At 31.3% G+C, this 20,707-nt stretch overlaps 1 protein-coding gene across 2 annotated transcripts in view; it reads left to right on the top strand.

The window, feature by feature from the left end:
- Positions 1-296: 296 nt before the first annotated feature.
- The window catches only part of LOC148226913 (uncharacterized), a 59,905-nt gene continuing 39,494 nt past the window's right edge, over positions 297-20,707 (top strand). Inside the window, exon 1 of one of the 2 annotated variants that reach the window (XM_088202192.1) lies at positions 297-560. The gene's annotated coding sequence lies outside the window, so the exon portion shown is untranslated. Of the gene's footprint in view, positions 561-17,154; positions 17,351-20,707 lie in introns of those variants that run through there. The other variant, XM_088202193.1, reaches the window with a different exon arrangement.

The following is a 20,707-nucleotide window of genomic DNA, read 5'->3' as shown; positions in this document are numbered from 1 at the left end:
TATAAAGCAACCAAAACTTTATATGTACTTTTTTTCATACATAATTCTAAAAATATAACTTTTTCAAATCTGTCCAAATATAAGTAGTGTTACCAAACAAAACAATGGTTAACAGTTCATCGGGTTGCCACATGTCTGCAAATTATAAAAAATCATAAAGGTATTTTCGCTGAAATACCGGATAGATGTAAAAATTCCTGCCGTACTTTAAAAATCCCTCTTTGCATCTTGTCGTCAAATTTGATTTAATTGATAATAAGAAGACAAGCGGGATGAAACGGGAAGTAGACGCTCGCAGAGTCGACGAATCGAAATCGGGGGCGGAGGGGTGTCGAGAATTCGGGGCGCAGGCGCCTTCGTGCGAATTCGGGCCTCGTGTCAGTCGCGGGTCGGGCGCCTTGGCCCCCGCACGCCGGGCTGCGCCCTCGCCCCTAGCCCCCAGCGACCGGCTCCGATCGGACGAACGACTGAGCAGCCGCGCCTAACGAGATGGACTTCGCGTCGGTTTTCGCCGGAGCGTCCGGCGCAGGACTCCGTCACCTCGACGTCGGCGTACCGCCGTGAGTAACTTCATCCCCGAAACTAACTGCCCGCCTGTCAAAGAAACGCCCTTCGTCGTCGACCCTCCGGTGGGTGCTTTTTATCCGTTTGTCCCGTCCTCGTTATGTAAGTCGTCGATTCGCATCTATAGACTCGAAACGCTCTTCGCCTTATCTCGGAGTTTATCCCGAAACGGATGCTGTGTTTACGGACAGATTTGCAGACTATGCTCGTTAACGTGAAGATCTTCATCGTAAACAGCAAACGTATCTAAAAATTGAAACGAATCGTCACATGATTTTGCTGTCGTTCAATTTTAAACTTTCCCGCTTGAATGAAGGCTTAAAAGATAAGCTTTCTCCATAAAATTTAGAAAAATATCTCTGTGATTAGCATATATTTAAAATTGGAATAATTGTTTTCTTAATTTCATTATTAATTGATACGTATTTGTATTAACTAATTTATAACTATGAATAAAAATTAAAAGTAAACGTCAACATATTTAACTAATAATACCTCTAAAGCATAGTTTTTCAAATATTTTTAGCTTAATTTTCCTTTTAAAAGAAACTTTTTTCGGCGTGCTCCTTTAGATAAATCTTTGTCTATCTCAAATATTTCATAACCAAAGTAATGCTAAATTAGAGAATCAATAGTACACGAGGAGAAAGCCTTAGATTTTCAATTTAGTAGAATAAGTCGGTCATTAATGTCCGATAGATCTGTCCTATCATATTTGAAGATTGCATTTAGTGATCATTATATAATTATAGATTCGATAAATCATCACAAATTAAGTTTTCACAGATGTTTATAATCTCATGGATAAATATCGTGATCGTACATAGTGACATATATTGATTGTAAACTGTAATATTCGTTTTTAATTAATAAAATAAATGTCACTGATTTCATTCATGTGTTTCACCACTACTGTAGTTGATGATTGTGTTAGCCCCGTTGTAACGTATTGGGTTAACGTTGCATGTTGCAATAAAATAAATCAATAAACAAAAAATTCTATTTAGGCAAGAAATTTAATTTAATTAAAAAATTATTTTAAATTTCAAAAAGCTATTTAAGTAATACAACTTGATTATGAAAGTAATTATTTAATAAAATATATTTTTAAAGTAATAAATATAATGTAATTAAAAAATAGCAATTAAAAGCTAGTTATTTTTATTATGTGTATGAGCCATATTTATGTATATCGAAGGCCTTTTCAATATCTAGCATCAATAATACTGTATTCATTTTTCATAAAAGGTGCTTCTGTATTATCTTTTTGGATTTCGATAATTTATGTGTAAAATATTAAACAATTCTATGCACGTCCATAAAAGCATTCAATATCGACGCTTTCGTTAAATAATGTAGCAATTTATGAAAAGAATCATCAATTGAAAACGTAACACGAACAACGATGTTCGTGCAACATTTTGCTGAAAGTAAGATACAAATTTAATAGCCATATCAATGAATCATAACGATTTTTGTTATGTAATACACAATTTAAACAAATACTACTATATGTATACTATAGTTGTAGATATAAATTGTGTTTTAAGAATGACTTTGAAGTAATTTATAAATTTATTTTATATTTTTTTTTAATATGTCATTCTGGCGATTAAACTTAAATGCCAAATACAATATTACTAACAAGGTAAGAACATGTATTTTTAATTGACATATAAAAAATAGCAAACGTCAAATTTATTTTATCCTTTTTATATTGTATTTTAAAAACGTTTAAAAAAAAGTACGGATCAAGCCGCGTAGTGAGATTTTTTATGAAATGTTGCTAATTGTCATTCCATTTTCAGAATACAAAGCATATTATCATAACATAAATTGAAAAACAGAAAGGTTTATATGAACTTTGAATTGATGATTTTGTAATCCAAATATAGTATTCTCCTTCGTATGAAGAAAGAAAGCTGTATAATGTATGTAATAGAATCACACGAGGCGCGAGGAGAAAATTTTTATACGCTTCTCTCCGAGGGCGGAGCCAATGAAGCAGGTGTGCAAATATTGCAGCGCCAGCGCACACAGCGGGGGCGTGCGTTATGTTGACGAACGTTGATTACAAAACAGAAATAGAGTTGATTTCTTTGGAACATTTTTAAGTAAAAATAAAACGCTCTTTTGGTGCGAAACTTGGCGGTGCACGTTTTTATTTTAAAGCAATTATTTTTAAATTAAAGATTTCAAAATCCCTCGTACAATTTATGTAATAAAAAAAATACGTATATGCTCACACTATTGCACCAAGTCATATCTCGGAAGATCGAAAGTATTTGAACGACCAACATTTTTTTGCGATTTTTTATTAATCTAACCGGCCGGCGGATTTATCTTTGCTTTGGTGATTTAAGAGCTCGCTCTTTATTTAGGGATATTTTTCTTTTTCGATAATCTAAAAAGGTTTTTTTAATTAATTCTGGTCTAACAGACGAGATAGCAACATTATGATAATGATTTATTTCGCTATGATTATACATTTTATGCTTTTATTGCTTAGAGTGGTTAGTGAGTTGCATTACATTGAGTAGTTTCCCACGTAAGCAATTTATTTGAAAGGTATACGTACGTTATTTGTACACAGTACATATTGACGGTTGAAAGTAAAAGCAACCCTTCGGATTAGTAGACTTAATTTGTTAGTGCGAATTGAATATTTACATCCGCATCGTAAGAAGGTAAATAATAAATTTGACTCAGCGGTCAAAGCGAGTCAAACGTGGAACGATCGAACTATGAATATTTGAACGTCACGCGACTTTAGGAACACCCTGTTGTTTCGGCGAAACGCCCTCGATTATCCCCACCGGCACGCACAAACAAACGCCTTTATCTTAGCGACCCGCTTTTCTTTGGCGGCACGTTCAAGAAACCGCGGAACTGCAGCACCTCTAGATAAAATATTGTTTACGATTCAACCAATAGGTTAGGTTAGTATCTCTTCCAACTTACTATGCCCAGCGTCTTCCAGTCTTCATCCACACACTCAATCCATCGCCTTCTTGCTCTGGCCCTTGGACGCTTCCTCTGGGATTTCCATAGGATCATTATCCTTGGTGCTCTGCTAGTTAGCATTCTTATCAGATGTCTAGCCTGTCGCAGGTCCTCCGAGGACCATCCATTAGACATCATCCCTCCGCCAGCTTCTCCACTACTGCTCAGAGAAAAACAATAATCGCCCACCATAGTTTGTCGCAATATATGTAATATTAAATAATAATTTATTACCAGTTTCCATCGGCGTCTTTCTGGCTGTGAAGTCACACCCCTTAGGGTTAGAAACCTTAAAATCCAAATAGGTTAAGCTATTCACGCCCTCATATACGCGTCTCTTGGATGGATATTTTGAAGATTGATCATAAATTCATCTTGCCCTGTTTATCTTTAGCCCATATAGATGAGAAACATCTTTTATTTTTTCGCCATATCTGATGATGCTCTGTTTACTTTTCAGCCTTTAAGTGTTGTTTTAACCAATCTCACATATTTATCTGGGATGCCTAGTATTTTCAGAACATATAACATTATTTTTTTCTATGAATGCTATCGAAAGCCTGTTTATAGTCTATGAATAAGTGGTACAGTGTTATATCATATAGGTAGGATTTTCTAATTGTGTGAATATGATCTATGATAGACCTGTGGGCTCGGAATAGAAACTGATATTCTCCCAGTATTTAATTGGCATATTTTTTAGCCTTCTAAAGGATGTTATTTTTAAAGATATAGAAGTTTATATCGACAATAACGCGGCGAATGTTGGCTTCCAAGTCATCCAACGTCTCTGGATTATCGGTGCAGACTAGCGAATTCACATATCTCCACAGAAAATTCAAAGATGTTAAATCACATGATCTTGGAGGTCCAATTACGCGAAATTATGCGCTCATCGAATATTTCCTTCAATAAATTGATGGCGCGCGCTGTGTGGCATATAGTTGAAACCAATGCTCTTCCACATTAATGCCATTCATTTGGAGAACGAAATAGTCTATAGCGTTCTCCGTCGACTGTAACATTCTGCCCGCATCATTCTTGAAGAAATATAGACCAATAATTCCATTAGCCCAAAAAGCATACAAAACAGTGACTTTTAGTGGATGTAACGGCGTCTCAATAATGGCTTGTGAATTTTATTTACTCCAAATGCGACAATTTTGCTTGTTGATGTAGCCATTCAACCAAAAATGAGCATCATCGCTGAACAACATTTTGTGGCGAAAATGAGGATCAAGATTTCGACCCATTTACCGAACGTACGATAGTCAAGCGGCTTCAATTCTTGCACTAGCTGAATCTTGTAAGCTTGTAAACTGAGATATTTCTGCAAAATTTTCCATAAAATGGATACACACATCTCCACCGCTGTGTACGATGGCGCTGTGTCTTCCTTAATACTACGCTCCACAGCAGAAATAACTTCTTCGGTCCGCACTGTACGACGTCTCTGCGGATGCGTATTAGCAATTAGAGTATGCGTGGTACAAAAACGATCAATGGTCGACCGTAAAATGAACGTAGTGTACAGTAAGTTTCGTGAACTGAACCACGATTTTCGAAATAAATTTGCACAATTTTTAAGCGTTGTTCTAGCGTACATTCATAGTGAAATGGCAAACCGATCACAAAACAGCTGTCGCTGAAAAAAAACCTTTAAAAAAACACCCTTTATATATATGATATTTGAGAATACTTTGAGATCTGATTGTTAAACTTACGATAACAGAGTTTTAATAATATAAACTAGTGTAGTGTGTATAAAATGTTGTATACTGTATACCAAATACGAGTAGACGGATTTTACGAGAATGCAAAAAACATACATATAGCATAAAAAAGTTAAAAAAAAATTGGCGACTATAACTGATTAGAAACGGAGTATGACAGTTACTCACTCGACGATTTATTTTTACTGATATGGAAATGTAATTAATTCTTTGTATAATTTATACATAGAAATCGTAAAATGTCACCGGAAATTTCATTCAATCGCGAAGCAGAGCATAAAACATATCATAAACTCACCTTTTCTGATTTAAAAAATAAGCCGCAGATAACCGAAATTTATTATTTAAATTAATTTTCACGCAAGAAGCAAGCCACTGATAAAATAATTTAATTGATGTAACTCTGTGTTGCGCGAAAATCACGCAGCAAAAAATAACCCGTCAATTAAGTGCTAAATGAATTGTATTTCAGATTTTAGTCTAATATTGTCAAGTGACATAAACGGACACGAACTCTTATTATTTAAATATTCTCTATTGCTTAGTTACATATAATTTATTCAAATAACAATTTGCATTTGTTTTCAAATAAAACAGATTTTAATAGAACGCTTATAACACCGGAGAATTAAGTACGCGAATTAAATAAAATAAGTGAATTAAATAAATCAAACGATTTAAAAATAAACGAATCGAACGTGACTCAAATGTTATTAATAAAGAATCTGCATTAAAGAATTTGGCCGATTGTTTGGACGACAGATATGCAAGGTGAAAAAAAATAATTGTGGATAATTAGTGAAAATGGAAAAATTAGTTGTTTATAGTGTTGCAAAGTAAAAAATCTTTCAATGTTAAAAGTTCAAGAATGTATTCGAGGGCTTCTCAAATAAAATAACTGAGAACAAGAATTATCGATCATAAGAAAGCAAATGAACATTTGAGTGCAGATTTTTTTCAAAAAATATTTCAACAACAACCCATTGAAAAAATAATAGATACTTTGAGTAATGCGCAAAGCAAATCAACTAATAAAATTTTCATAATTGTATATTATATTGTTAAAAACAAAAGGACAATAATGGACGGTGTATTCCTTCAAATTTAAATCCACTAATAAAGTGTTTAAGAACAGTGCCGTGTAGTTCTGCAAAGTGTGAAAGAGTGTTTATATTTATTTAATTTCATGGTCCACCGATTGTGATGTGGAACCCAAAACTGTGTCAAGAACACATCAAGCAGCAGTTGAAACACAGACATCCGTTTGCAAGGTCTAAGATGTTGGAGAAGATGCAGTATGGAAGTGTTTTTTGAAATATAAAAAACCATAATTTCAACAAGTAAGAATATTTATTAAATAGCATTTTATTTTTCTCATTAACATTTAAATTACCAATTTGAGGACATTTATATTTTAAATACCAAAAAAAGTTGGAGAGGTTTTCGGGTTAAAAATTAAATACCTCACTGGTTATTTTTTGAGATCCCCCATTTTCCGTTTGGGGACAATAATTGCCGTTATTCAATCTTTTGTTATTATTTAGTTTAATTTTAATTTTATTAGTAATTTTGTCTACCCCTGGTGCTTTGTGATTTTTAAAGCTTTTCGTAGATGATCTTACTTCTTCAATAGCGTGGTCATAAATGTTCATCTCTGCTGAAAATTAGGATGCTTTTCGGATACATTTTTTTTTAGAGTATTGGTTAAAGTAGATTCAAACCGAATTTTGGTCAATAGGAGGGCGCAAAAACAATTATCACTTCTCAGAAGTCAAAAATTCACGTCAAAAGCAATAAAATCGTGTCGGCGCCGTCGTAGTGGGAACGCTCGGTAACGAGCGTTCCCACTGCGACGGCGACAGCACGATTTTATTGCTTTTGACGTGGATTTTTGACTTCTGAGAAGTGATAATTGTTTTTTGCGCTCTCCTATTGGTCAAAATTCGGTTTATATGTTCCTCATTACATTTGTAATATTATTATAAAAGTCGTAGTGTGAACGCCAGATTACCGAGCGTTCCCACTGCGACGATGTAGGCACAATTTTATTGCTTTTGATGTGGATTTTTCACTTCTGAGAAGGGATAATTGTTTTTTGCGCTCTCCTATTGGTCAAAATTGGGTTTAAAAGTGCTTCGTTTGATTCTCAGTCTTAATATAAACAAGCATTTCCACTGCGACGGCACGATTTTATTGCTTTTGACGTGGATTTTTGACTTCTGAGAAGTGATAATTCTTTTTTGCGCTCTCCTATTGGTCAAAATTCGGTTTATATGTTCCTCATTAAATTTGTAATATTCTTATAAAAGTCGTAGTGTGAACGCCAGATTAATAAGCGTTTCCACTGCGACGGCTTCGTCACGATTTTATTGACTTTCGAGAAGGGATAATTGTTTTGTGCGCTCTCCTCTTAGTCAAAATTTGATTTGGCAAAGTTCGGTCTTTCTTGCCATTTGTGAGGAAAAGATGCGCGATAGATAATGCGTTATACCACGAGCAAGCCCTTTGTTAACCAACTTTTAAGACGTAAACACATTTTATACGTTTTTCCAAGATGCGATACAATTGGCACGCCAACATTCCTACTGGCATGGTTTTATTGCTTTTGACGTGGATTCTAAACAGGAACGTCTGGGGGGGGGGAGGGGCAGGTGGAGGAACTTAAAAATCTTAATGAAGTCGAAATTTTTGCCCATCCATGGAAAAAACTGAAATAATGTATTATAACCTCATAATGACTCGTGTCTTGTGAGTGGTCAATTTTAATATATCGAACCTTATTTGATTTACAGCTGTAAATACGGGTCTAAAATATAAAAGTGTATTATTATTATTATAGTTGAGCAAAATGTCGCCCCTGTTTTGTTATATTGAAGCTTAAAAACAACTTTTTAAACAAATTTGTATTAATTTCGTGCATCCGGTTCTTTACCTATGGGTCGTGACCCAAATTTGGGTCGGTGGCATATTGTGTGAGTTGCAAAATATATTTAACAATAACACTAGTAACTAGTTTTACCGAAGCTAACAAATTAAATGTAAAAATTACAATATATATTCATGTACATATATGTATTTTAAGTTATTATTTAAAATAGTTTAATTGTTCGCATGTGTTGAATTTCGATGTAGTACTGCATTGCGTAGTTTTAAAGTCGTATCGAAGATCAGTTTGAACTCTTATGAGTGTCTGCTTCTCGCGCTTCTCAGAGTCGCTTCGGTTAATTAGGCGTAGCTCCGCTTGGTGCGAGTTCAGCTCAATCCTCGTTATTCCAAGCTAGTTATAAGATGAGAATAGGAAAGTCATTAAGCGTAGAAATTATTTGGCTTATGAAGATTCAACGTCCCTGCGAGTTTTCGATCCTCTGATTGATTTCGATGCGATAATTCGGGACATAACCAGACTCTTTGCTGTTGTTTAATATAATTTTTATTAAGCTCCTTGCCATTTATAACGGCATAACGGAGTCTTCATCTTTAAAAATACGTAATAGGATTTAACATTATTAGTGGATATTATGAATGGACATCCACACAAATACGCATAATGATTTGCTTGTCATGCCGACGATCATAAAAAAATCAAGAGACACAAATTCATTAGTTTCATGACCTTGTCATTTTTTATTCGAGTTCGGTAAGAGTTTATAATATAAGAAAATAGCAATAGTATACTTATAAATATAGTAAGCCGACGTTAAACGATATCTTACATTGTCACATGTATTTGTAAAACGTCGGCGTGACGAATAAACTTGTTCTGGAAGTCGAAAATACATTTTCAGCGATTTTACAAATTTTAATGTATGGTATTGATAATACAATACTAATTCCTTAATAACTTGAAATATATTAGAATTCAAGACTGAAACCAAATTATAATAGAAAATTATGCCATTTTCCTAATTGAGGATTATGTAATGTCTTATTAATATTTTCTTGGCTTACCAAAATTTACATTAATTTGAACTGCTACTTTAAAAGGTTATAACATAGTGTTAGGGGATTACAAAATTATATTGGGTATTTTTGTAAATTTTTGTGTGAATGTTTCCAATGTATTGGTATTTATTTGTAGTTGAATAAAGGAAATAGAGCGGTGGAGAAAGGGGGTGTAAAGGGTAATAAAATTAAGTAGCGCTTCCATACTTTTTTATTTATCGCTGATGGTTGCCTTCTTACGAGTGAGTAGCACGAGACTGTCAGTGAAATATTGTAGAATACATTTCTATCGAATAATACGCGTTATAAGTTAGCTACGCAGAATCGAGTTCTTTTACGTAAGTAAATGATATACGGAGTTAGCCTTTTATATGTATTATAAATTTGTTATATAGTATTTTTAATCTCGCCGAGTGAACTCGCACAAATAAAACTTTCCGAGTCGACAATTTAATTAACTTATTTTAGGCAAACGGACGGAAAATGCCTTTATAAATACTATTTACTATACCTACATACATAGGTATAATGTTATAATACAATCGGTGAGATCGTGTCGATAATTTACCCCGAAAATAGTATGTATTTTGCGTATAGGTAATACATATAATAAAGTATTGTTTATTTTTTGTTTGCGACAGTTTTAGTATTACGTTCAACCGGGAAACTTTGACATTTCGATGTTGAATGTCAAACGTAGAGACCTTATTATTTTTTCTTCTTCTCGAAAATGCCATGATGTTATTTTCAATGGTGTATTGTGTTTAGTTGCAGTGCTGAAAAAAGCAAAGGTCTCGGCCGTTCATCGCGTGATGGTTTCGTTTCGAAAGTGAAACCGAGATTTTATTTTGTAATTTCCACGCGCAAAGTTTGAAGATATCAATTGCACGAGCACCGTACCTGTTGAAACAGCTACGGAAATCTTAGTAAAACCAAATATTACATATACACAATATTTGAGAAACACTGGTACTGACCGCGGATCAAATCTAGAAATATGCTTACGATAAGGTCATGATATTTATACTTAAAATAATTTCTTATATTTGGAACGCATCGGCAAACCACGGCTCGTGAGCCGCAATCGGCTCTTGAGGTACGCGTGTGCGACTTTTCAATAATATTTTTTTTATTTACGTCGTTTTGTATGAGTAAGAAATAACTCATTCTATAGTTTCAATTTGATACATTAAAATTATAAATATAATACATATACATTTAAAAAAATATAATAAGTACACTTAAAATATTTAAAATAAAAATAGTATGCATGGTACAGGAAAACGTAAATAATAATTATATGTATTATTAATTAACTGAATTTTATTTGATGAAATCATTAAAAATATATTTTTTAATTTCTTTGCAATTATTCTTAGCTGATTTTAGTAAATCATTTAAGGTTTAAAAATCAATACATTTTAAAGAATTTGGGCCAAATTTCACAGAAAATGCTTGAGAGTTGTGTAAATATTTTTTTACACATCTTCAAGCAAAATTTCTAAATCTAAATTGAAATTTATTATAAATAAAAAAATTCCACCCTGCAAATTATTGTAAAAAGGTGTTTAAAATATATATATTTTAATATAATTTAAATTTTATTACCTATTTATAGAACCTTTTACTTTTTTCTCTAGGATTTTTTAACTGGAGTAAAATTTTTTTGTTTTGTATATATAGTTTTTTTTAGTTCTACTTTTTTATATGTATGTTAAAATTGTTCACCCTTGTTCTAACGCATTGCACTAATAAAAATATGTATTAAACATATAAAAGCCATCACGACGCATTAGAGTAACCTAACTAGTCATGAGTCAGACTTCTAAAAAATCACTTTTACACCCCCATCAGCTCTACTTTTTTCCATATAATATTTTATTATATAACGATATTTTTGAGTAGCCAATATTTTGTAACAATATGTCGGATCAGACTAGCTAACAAACTTAGTCGAGATATTTACGAGGTCTATTTTTAAAACAAGTTATGTCGATATATTAAATTGTGTCATTATTATAAATTATTTTTTACATTTCGTTATAACCCACAAAAATGAGAAAAAATGTTTAAAAATACATTGATATATGTTTATTTTAAAACATGTTGTTTCGTTTTTAAATTGCCACCATTTTGAAACAAGCTATCGTGTCCTCAAATTCCGTTATATCTGATATACAAAAATGACAAAAAAATAAAGAAAAAAACAAAATTTTTAAAAAAAATATTTTAATTTCAAATTTTAATTAGTTATTTTTTTACATTTTTTTAATGTAGAAACCATTTTTATTTAATTTTTGAATAGTCGCTACTTTGAAACAATATGGCGGATCAGGCGTTTTTATTAAGTTAAGTACAATCTATGAGAAAAATTATACATTCAAAAAATTATTCTTTTTCATAAAAATATGTAAAATATGCCTTAATTTTTTATGACTAGGAAAAAAAATATTTGACGTTTTTTCGCCCATCTTTGAATATATACTATGTATGTAAACTACCATTATTAAGCATGAACTATATAAAGAGTATATTGAAAAGCAAAATTACCAATGAGATCTTGGAGCCGTGCCTAAAAGTAAAAGCTATATACACACCCAAGTATATGCAAAGTTTTAGTTTAGGATCTTTTTCTGAATTTTTACTTAATTAAATCATACTTGAAGAAATATATTTATGACTAGAAGTATCTGTAATGGTTTTTAAATAAATATATTTTGCAATGAAAACATTAATATACTTTATATTTTAAAAAATAAATATCTCTTAAAAAGTGCTCCTTAATTGATGAGAATATATCACCTTCTTGATGCTGAAAAATTTTTTTAGCGAAGATTAAAAAAATAACGCAGAATTTTTTATTTATTTTTTATTTTAAATTTTAAATTTGCTTTAAAATATTAATGGGGTTCATTCAATAAATTTCAATATTCTTTTATTTATATTTAAAAAAAATATTTAGCTTGAGCTTTTAATTTTTTTGCAAAAGATTATTAAAATATGATTTTTTAATTTAATGTGTTGCGACCTACGTTTTGATGAATGAACAGAGAGTTATTCTCGAGTTTGAAGTCAAGGGATAGACAGATTAGGTTAGAGTCTCGGGGAGGATAATTTGCAGGGGTACTCTAAATTAGGGCTCCACTCGGGGATATATCGATCTGTGCGTCTGTGACCTATTTCGTCGGGTCGCAGCCCACTTTCCCATTCACCAGATCGATTTTTACACCTTTTCTAACCTATTTGCGTAACCTATTTGTTTACCGGCGAGGAGTCGACTTTCAAGGCCCAGACTATCACTCGGCTCGAGCTTTATCGATATCGTTATTTTCGTATTGTGCCTACATAATCACTTTATTCGACTTACGTATTGTGGTGTTTGTATTACTTTCGCCCCCGCACCAAATTGACCGATTATTAATTGCATTTTAATGAGTGGAATTTGGAGTGCTAGATTGTTTTAGACGTAGGCAGTGGTTTCCGACCTTTTGGGATTTAAAATGTTCAACAAAACGTTGCAATTTAAATGTTTATTTTTCAATAGATATTTATTTGTATTAAATATTTTAATGTTGTATGATAGCTATCATGAGATATTGATAAAACTTTTTAACTCATAAATGCAGTTAAAAAAATATTTTTGGTCAAATTTATCTCCTACAGAAATTTGATTAAGGCGTATTGATATTTTTATTAAATGGATAATTTTAAACGCCGCGCAGTTATTAAAATCATAAGTTTGGTTAACATTAATGTTAACTATTTTATTTTCTATAAAATTAAAATATAATATAATTCTATTGAAGTAGACATCAGCCAAAAAATACGTCTATGTTCAGCGTGCGGTCGGTTCTTAAGTGCAGGGCGGAATTACTGTCTCTATAGATCAGCCGGCAGGGAATTAATCACACGCCAACCGACCATTGTAAAGGTTCGATGTATGTGATTATATTAGTCTATCTATTTATATTTTTTGGAGCTTCGACGGACTATATATACTACTGCAGCTTTCACGATATTAACTAACGTTCTTTATTTTTGTTGGAACTGACTGATGACGGTTTCAAACCCTGAATGTAAATTTGCACGATAGTCATTTCTTAAGAATATGTTAGATCCACGCATCCGGTTGACCGAATATGCAAGATTTTGTCTCCCGAATCTTTATATGCATATTGATTGTTTATTTCTTTGATACAAAAAAATATTTGTAAAATTCCGCGTTTATCTCAAATTAGATTAGCTTAGCATGTGTATACATGCGATTTGACAAGCTTAAGGATATAGCAGTGTTATGTTATTGTATTTTGATTTTTTTGCAGTCTAAAAAATTTAAATAAGTATACAAAGAAGAACTTCCACAGATTATTTTCGAGACGAATTGCCATTTATTTTTATTTGTATGAAATAGTCGTTAGAATGAGATCTAAATTAATTGTGCAGGTGGCTGAAATCCCATAAGATAATATCTATACTTTATTTGTATATTAATTTCATTTTTATTGCCTGCTTATGTGAACGATAGCCATATTAACTGAAATCGATTTGGGATAAGTATTTGTTATAAAGATAAGCTTTCTCTCGGGTAATTGTCTAGTTAAAACGAACAATTACAAATCATTTCGGAAGGCTTGGATTGCTCTTGTATAGACTTTTTGTCTATGTTGTTTTTTCCCCTAGGCAGAATCTTCAAAATTTCGATTATATATCGTTCGATGCGTGCGTCTAACGACGTCCATTAGTAGCTTCATTATGAATGAAACTATTAGTATGAACGGTTCCAATCTGGGGGCCGCAATAAAACGAAACGACTGAAAAAGCACGTGACGCGCGTCAATCTCACGTGACGGGCGTCAATCTCGGTTCCAGGCTTTCAATTTGCGGTGCAGTAATTAATCAATCGGCGCAATTGGATATCTCGGCGGTCGCAAGCTGCGGTTCTCAAACGGTGTCTCATTAGAAAAGACGCGCAGCAACAGGTCGCGTACTATTTATAGTCTTGCAACAAGTGACGCCTCCCGTTGTGCCAAAACTGTTGCTTCTTCGTCTCCAGGCGAAACTGGAAAATTTGTTCAATTGCTCGAAAATAAATCACTCGGCTTGCCAAGTGTTTCTTTTGTTGTAGAAACATAGCAACTTTCGCGCCATATCTGCTATTACCTACTTCCTTTTGTGCCTTGTATACACAAATATCGATCGTTTCAAATATTTCGGCCCCGTAGAATCTGAAAAGACACGAAAGTGAAATATTTAATCGTTATCTGATCGGTTTTGTATGGAGCGAACGTATCGCAAATACAATATCAGGGTGCACGATTTCTATTCGGAAAATACCAGTGAGCTGCAATAAAACAATGATGGCGAGGAATATATTTTTAACATAGAACGTTATCGATCTGTTTTTGTATCAAGATTTAAAATGGGCGGGGAGTTTGTTTTTATATAAAAAATATTATTAATGAAGATAATAAACTTATCACACTACCCCCGGAATCAAGATAACAAAGATAGATCAATCGCCGTTAAACATTTACATTGTTTATTAGGTTCCAAATTGTGTACATAATGATTTTTTAGGGAATTCAAATAAACGTTATATATATAGATTTTGAAAAGGCCTTCGACAAGATATGTCATGGGTTATTATTAAAAAAATTATCAAACCTTGGTTGCTCGGATGATTTAACTTGGATCGTAAGCAGTTTGTAACCTATGGCGGTCGATTGTCGAAAGAATATTTCACCCCTTATGGAATTCCTCAAGGGTCCAACCTGGATCCTCCGCTCTTAATGTTATTTATTAATGACATAAACACGGCAGTTACAAATTCAAGTTTTCTTATCTACGCAGATGATTTAAAATTGTATAAATGCATCGATCTGTTGCAGACTCCTCTCCATAGAGTGATTTAGACTCTATGGAGACGGACTTCCGTTAACTGTCTGCCCTTTAGTGTCGGAAAGTGCCATACTGTGTCATTTTCTCGATCCCGTTTGCCATCAGTTTATTTCTACGATCTCAATGGGAACATTTTGGCTAGAGAAACTTCCACTAAAGATCATCTAAATCACTTTTGAGAGCAAGTGGAGGTTCTTTCTACACACACACAACTTCTATAATAAACGCATTACAGTTTTACGATCCATAAAATAGTACAACGATCCGTAAAATAGTAAAAAACAACGACTGAATGATATTTTTGATATTGCCAATATTTGTCCCCCCCCCTGATACCTGGAAAAATCTTAAATGACTTCTTTCACACTAAATGCATAAATGGATCGAGTGTTCATTATTTAGTGAAACAACATAGCTTCTACTTTTCAGGCATAAGCGTATTAAGCGTAGCAGATAATTAGGCGATTTGTTTTTGTGTAATTTATGAATCAAACCGTCATGTCATACTGTGTCGAAAGCTTTATCTATATCTAATATTAAAAGTCCTGTACTCTTTTTCATATTAAAATTAAAATGTGCTCCGTTAATTTTGATTTTCGCGGAAACCAAACTGTTCGTTAATATTTTTATTCTCCAAAGATTATTTTAAACGCATAAGGAACTGCGTCCTTTATATAGCCCATTGGAGACAGGACGTCCGCACTAGCCGACTAGCATATCGTGACACATTTGGGTAACCATAGGTCACAATTCAATATTAAAAATTGTATTGCATGATTTTCTATATTTTATCTAAATGTTTAAAGAATGTTATTTTAAAAATGATTGAATTTAATTAACAAATCTTGATAAAATCTCCCCTAAATATACTATATAATGTATGTGGCACAGTGTTTTGGAAATATATTACTAAGTACATACAAGTATAAGTTTAATTTTGCAATGATAATTCGTATTTATGTTATTTCTTATTCGTTCTATGTAATGGAGTAAAACTAATTTTGGGAATCGCCTTTTTTGTTATATTTGTTTGATCGAATTTACACGACAGAGTATATACATAGCTTTGTATGGTTTGTTTGGGATACGCATTACGTATTAACGCACGATAAACCATTTGATAAATTGGGAATTCTTCATAAGCAAACACGTTTAATTATTCACGCGGAAGAATCGATACGGAAACTTTTAATTCTTATCAAATTTTCAAACTAGCTGGTAGCGCTGCCATCTAGCGGCGGCGCTGTAAAGTTTTTATTGAAAATTTCATTCGGGAAAATTGCGAATGAAAATTAGGTTTGCGACTTGGATCAGATGAATAATATTTTAATTTAATAGTTTTCTTGCTTGCCGCTAGATGGTGTGAATATGTTGTATGAATAACTTTGTTTATATTGTTGCTATTTGGTTATACATTTATTGTTAATATGATAGTATTGTATGGTTAGTAGCGTAGTTGAAGTGTGTTTGTGTGTTGTTTAATTGCTCGAGCTTAACTCAATTTGTATTATATATTTAATCAAGTTTAAGCCGTAGTTATGCATAATTTATGGTTTTCGCTATGAGATGCAAATCCATCTCGTAGATGGTTACCTGCAACGGCCGTTAAGTATTCAACGTCGAGCCGAAAGCAGGGTTGGAGTCCGCCCTGTAAATTATTTTCAGTCGTTGCTTGGTCCGCAAGGCCGTTGCTCGTCTTCAACACAGACGCGAAATGCGGGAAAGGTGGAAAATCGCGGGAAACGCTCTCAACATCAAGCGACAAATAATAATCAACAAATAAAATGGCTTAACAAATTAACGCATAAGCGATTGTACTTTGTGTATATAAATAATATAATATAAGAGTAATAAAATATTAGATGTATTAATTTCCTCAACTCGTTATCTTTCGTTCTTAATCGATAAATAAATCGCTTTAATGCTTAAATCGTTCTGTGATCTATTCTAATGTCGCTGAAGTATCGCTTTCTTTCGGGGACCAAGTATTTAAACGATTACTATTGAATATCGTGTGCCTTCTCCGTTTATATAAAATTATAAACGAACGGCTTCTCTATCGCGTTTTATCGTATAAAATAATAATTTTAGTCGGATCGATAAAGCTAGTGTCTTGTGCCGTATATATTATAATAATGCAAACGAAACAAAAAATAATAAAACAACACCGCATAAATCCGTCGTTTGGGCCAGATAAGAAACAGCGATAGGTTTGTGCGATTTGTGAAATTTGTTTGTTTTGCCGCTGCTGAAAAGACCGTTGAAGCTATGATATTTCACCCGAAACCGAATTCGTCAGCGAAGCGTCGAATAAATGAACTGTACTGAACAGTGTGAGGATCGATTTTGCATATTCGCCGGAGGATTCGCCATAATTTATTAATAACTATTCGTGTGTTGTGTCATCGCCTTTCTGATTATCCATCGATCGAATGCCATTCGTGCCGTTAAAGGTTGACTTTGGATCTAGCGCTGTGTTATGGTCGTTGTTGAATGTAGGGTTTAACATCGGCTTATCGACGGAGCGACTAGTTTCAAAGTATTATAAAAATGTTTTAAACTACAGTAAAATATTCATCGGTAAATGAAAGCCCGACTTTTAGGTACTTGTCGTGTACTTAACCCAATTTGAAGTTAGATCGTGTGGCGATAAAAATATATAACGAGGCCTATTTGAGTACTTTGATTCGTAAGTCGCTCGGAAAATTGATTTTTAGTAATTTGTTTTTCAACGAAAGCATTGAAGGCAAACTATTATAAAAAATCTGTACACGCATTTTGTGTTAAATTCGATTCGTTAAATCTGATACGTATTTTTTAGTAACGCGAGCGGTGTTTTTTTTCCGGTTTTAATCGGGGAAATTTGAGTGGTAATTAACGTAAGTAGTAATTTTGGTTAAAATTAAAAATAAAGTATGTTCTTAAATTTTAAAATGTGTGTAAACCTGTGTCATTAGTAATATAAGCATGATTACTTTAAAAACTAATATATATTTATATATATAGATTGGCAAAGTACACGTTGGATTCTAAACACTTTAGTAGAAATCTCATTTAGAAAATTAAAAATAAATTATTTATTTATAAAGCTGCGATTTCGAATGCTTTCCTAGTTTAGGGATAAATAATTAAACTCGTAAGTACGCAGTAAAACAACAAACCCAAAAAAATACTTATGTTCCATGTTTTTTTCGAAACTCGATTAAAAATAGATTATTTTACAGACTATTTTGATAGATAGATAAATAATATAAATATATAATACATAAAAATAAATTATTTGAAATTATCAATTTCTAAATTTTTTTGTAGAAGTTTATTAAAATTAACCTTATCTACGAAAAATATTTTCGTACTCTTCTCAATAATTCATTCCTGATTTATATATTTTAATTTAACATCTGTATTAAAATCACAGCACTGCAAAGCGATTTTTTTATTTAATTATAAATATCTTATTTCCATTAAAAATACTGCATATTTGGTGTATAATAGTTCCATTATTTTCTCATTTAAATATACTGATACAATATAAATTCTCTCTGTTCAATTGACACTTTTTCCTTTTGCTAATATTTAAATTGAAAATTTACATACAATTCAATTATTGGAGTTTCATAAGTAGCACTTAATATGTATGATACATATATTTGATATAAAAGTGTTTGTTTTGCTTATATGAAAATATAATATACAGTAGTTTTATTCGAGAAAGAACACTCAAAATTATTTAAAAAATAAAATGTTGCTTTTCTTCTTTGTTGGTTATCACAATAATAAATAATTATTACGGGATTAAAAAATCTTTCTTTTCTGATTATACAATAGTTGTGAGTTTTCAATACGGCAATTTTGATTTGATTTAATATAAAAGTTTTTGTTAATACCTCAGCTAAGTTTGATCCATCATAATGTTTAAAAATGGTGGCTATTTAAAAAAAATTGCGTTGAAAAAAAACAAAAATTGTTTTTTAATAGAAAATATAATCAAGTAAATTTTTTTTTTAATTTTAAAAAAGTTTTTAGCTAATTTTATATTCCACCTTAATTTAAAATATTAAGAAAGTACAATTTCGTTAAGATTAACGTAGAAAAAAATAAGAAATTAATATATATTTTAACGAAAATAAAAAACTTTTATTTTTGTATTATTTTATATTTGTATGGGATATTTTGTGACTACGATAAAAACTGTTATAAAATTGACTTTGTAAAACTCTCAACTATTTTTTTAGCTGGTTTGATATGTCATCTAATTCAAAAATGGCGGTATTTTAAAATAGTATAGCTCCATTAAAAACAACGAAAAAAAGTTTCGAATCTAATTCTTTTTTAATAAAAATTTAAATAAAAATAGTTTAATTTTTAGATATTTTTATGTGATTCAACTGTTTTTGTGACGACGGTAAATGGTGTAATTATAATTAGTTTTGTTAAAATTGACTTTGTAAATATTTCAATTATGTTTTTAGACAGTTTGATAGCCGTATTGTTCCAAAATGGCAGTAATTCAAAATATTTAACAAATTAATTTTGTTACAAAAGATCCTATATATGTATATATAAATAAGAATTTAAATAAAAATAAAAATTTAAGTGATTATTTAAATTTTTAATTAAAATTATATGGAATATAGCCGTTTTTGTGATTATGATAAAATCATAAAATTGTTTAATAAATTTACATAAATTATCTCAACTATTTTTTAGTCAGTTTGATATGCAATCTATAATAGTTTAAAATGGTGGTAATTTAAAATAATAATAAAATTATATCTTCGTTAAAAAATATCGAAATAAAAATAAGTAAAATAAAAAGTGATTTTTCTCGAATTGAAAATTATAAAAATACGTGATATAGCGGTTTTTGTGACAACTGTAAATGCTGTAGTTTTAATTACGTTTTCATAATATTGCTCTGTAGAATTTATTTTGTAAATTTGTAGTAGTTCCAAAATACCAGTAATTCAATTTTAATATAACTAAAACTATAAAATATTAACTTTGTTACAAAAAATCTTATAAATAAATAAGGACATAGATAAAGAGAACATTTATTTTTTTCGATAGAATTTAAAAAAATAGTATGTTTATTTAATTATGTAGAGTGATTATTTAAATTTTTAATTAAAATATATAAAATACAAAAATATTTTCTAAATAGAATTTAATATAAAATAAAAGTAGAAGTGATTGGTAATTTTTATTTAAATTATAATTATATGGTATATAACGGTTTTTGAAACGACTTTGATTTTGTAAATATCTCAACTAAGTTTAACCCTTTGAGTAGTGAGTTAATTTATACACATTTGTTACACCTAGTATATGGGAGTGAGTTAATTTTACGTATTTTTTCATAATTATTTATGCTAATATTATTTTTAATTTCATTTCTTATAAATTATACAAAAAACTAGTAATTCTCAACGTTTTATTGCATTGATTTATTTTACTATTTTTTTGTATTCGTGTGTCTTAATAGTTTATTTTAACACTTACCTATTATTAAATTTCGTTAATTTATTTAACATATTTTTATATATTATTCGACTTCTATGGATTTT

This window comes from Plectrocnemia conspersa, unplaced genomic scaffold (assembly GCF_051122295.1).
Source record: "Plectrocnemia conspersa isolate PC_06_02 unplaced genomic scaffold, ASM5112229v1 ptg000013l, whole genome shotgun sequence".
In the NCBI taxonomy this organism is placed as follows: domain Eukaryota; kingdom Metazoa; phylum Arthropoda; class Insecta; order Trichoptera; family Polycentropodidae; genus Plectrocnemia; species Plectrocnemia conspersa.
The sequence above is the reverse complement of the archived record's forward strand: the minus strand, read 5'-3'. Positions and strand labels throughout refer to the sequence as shown.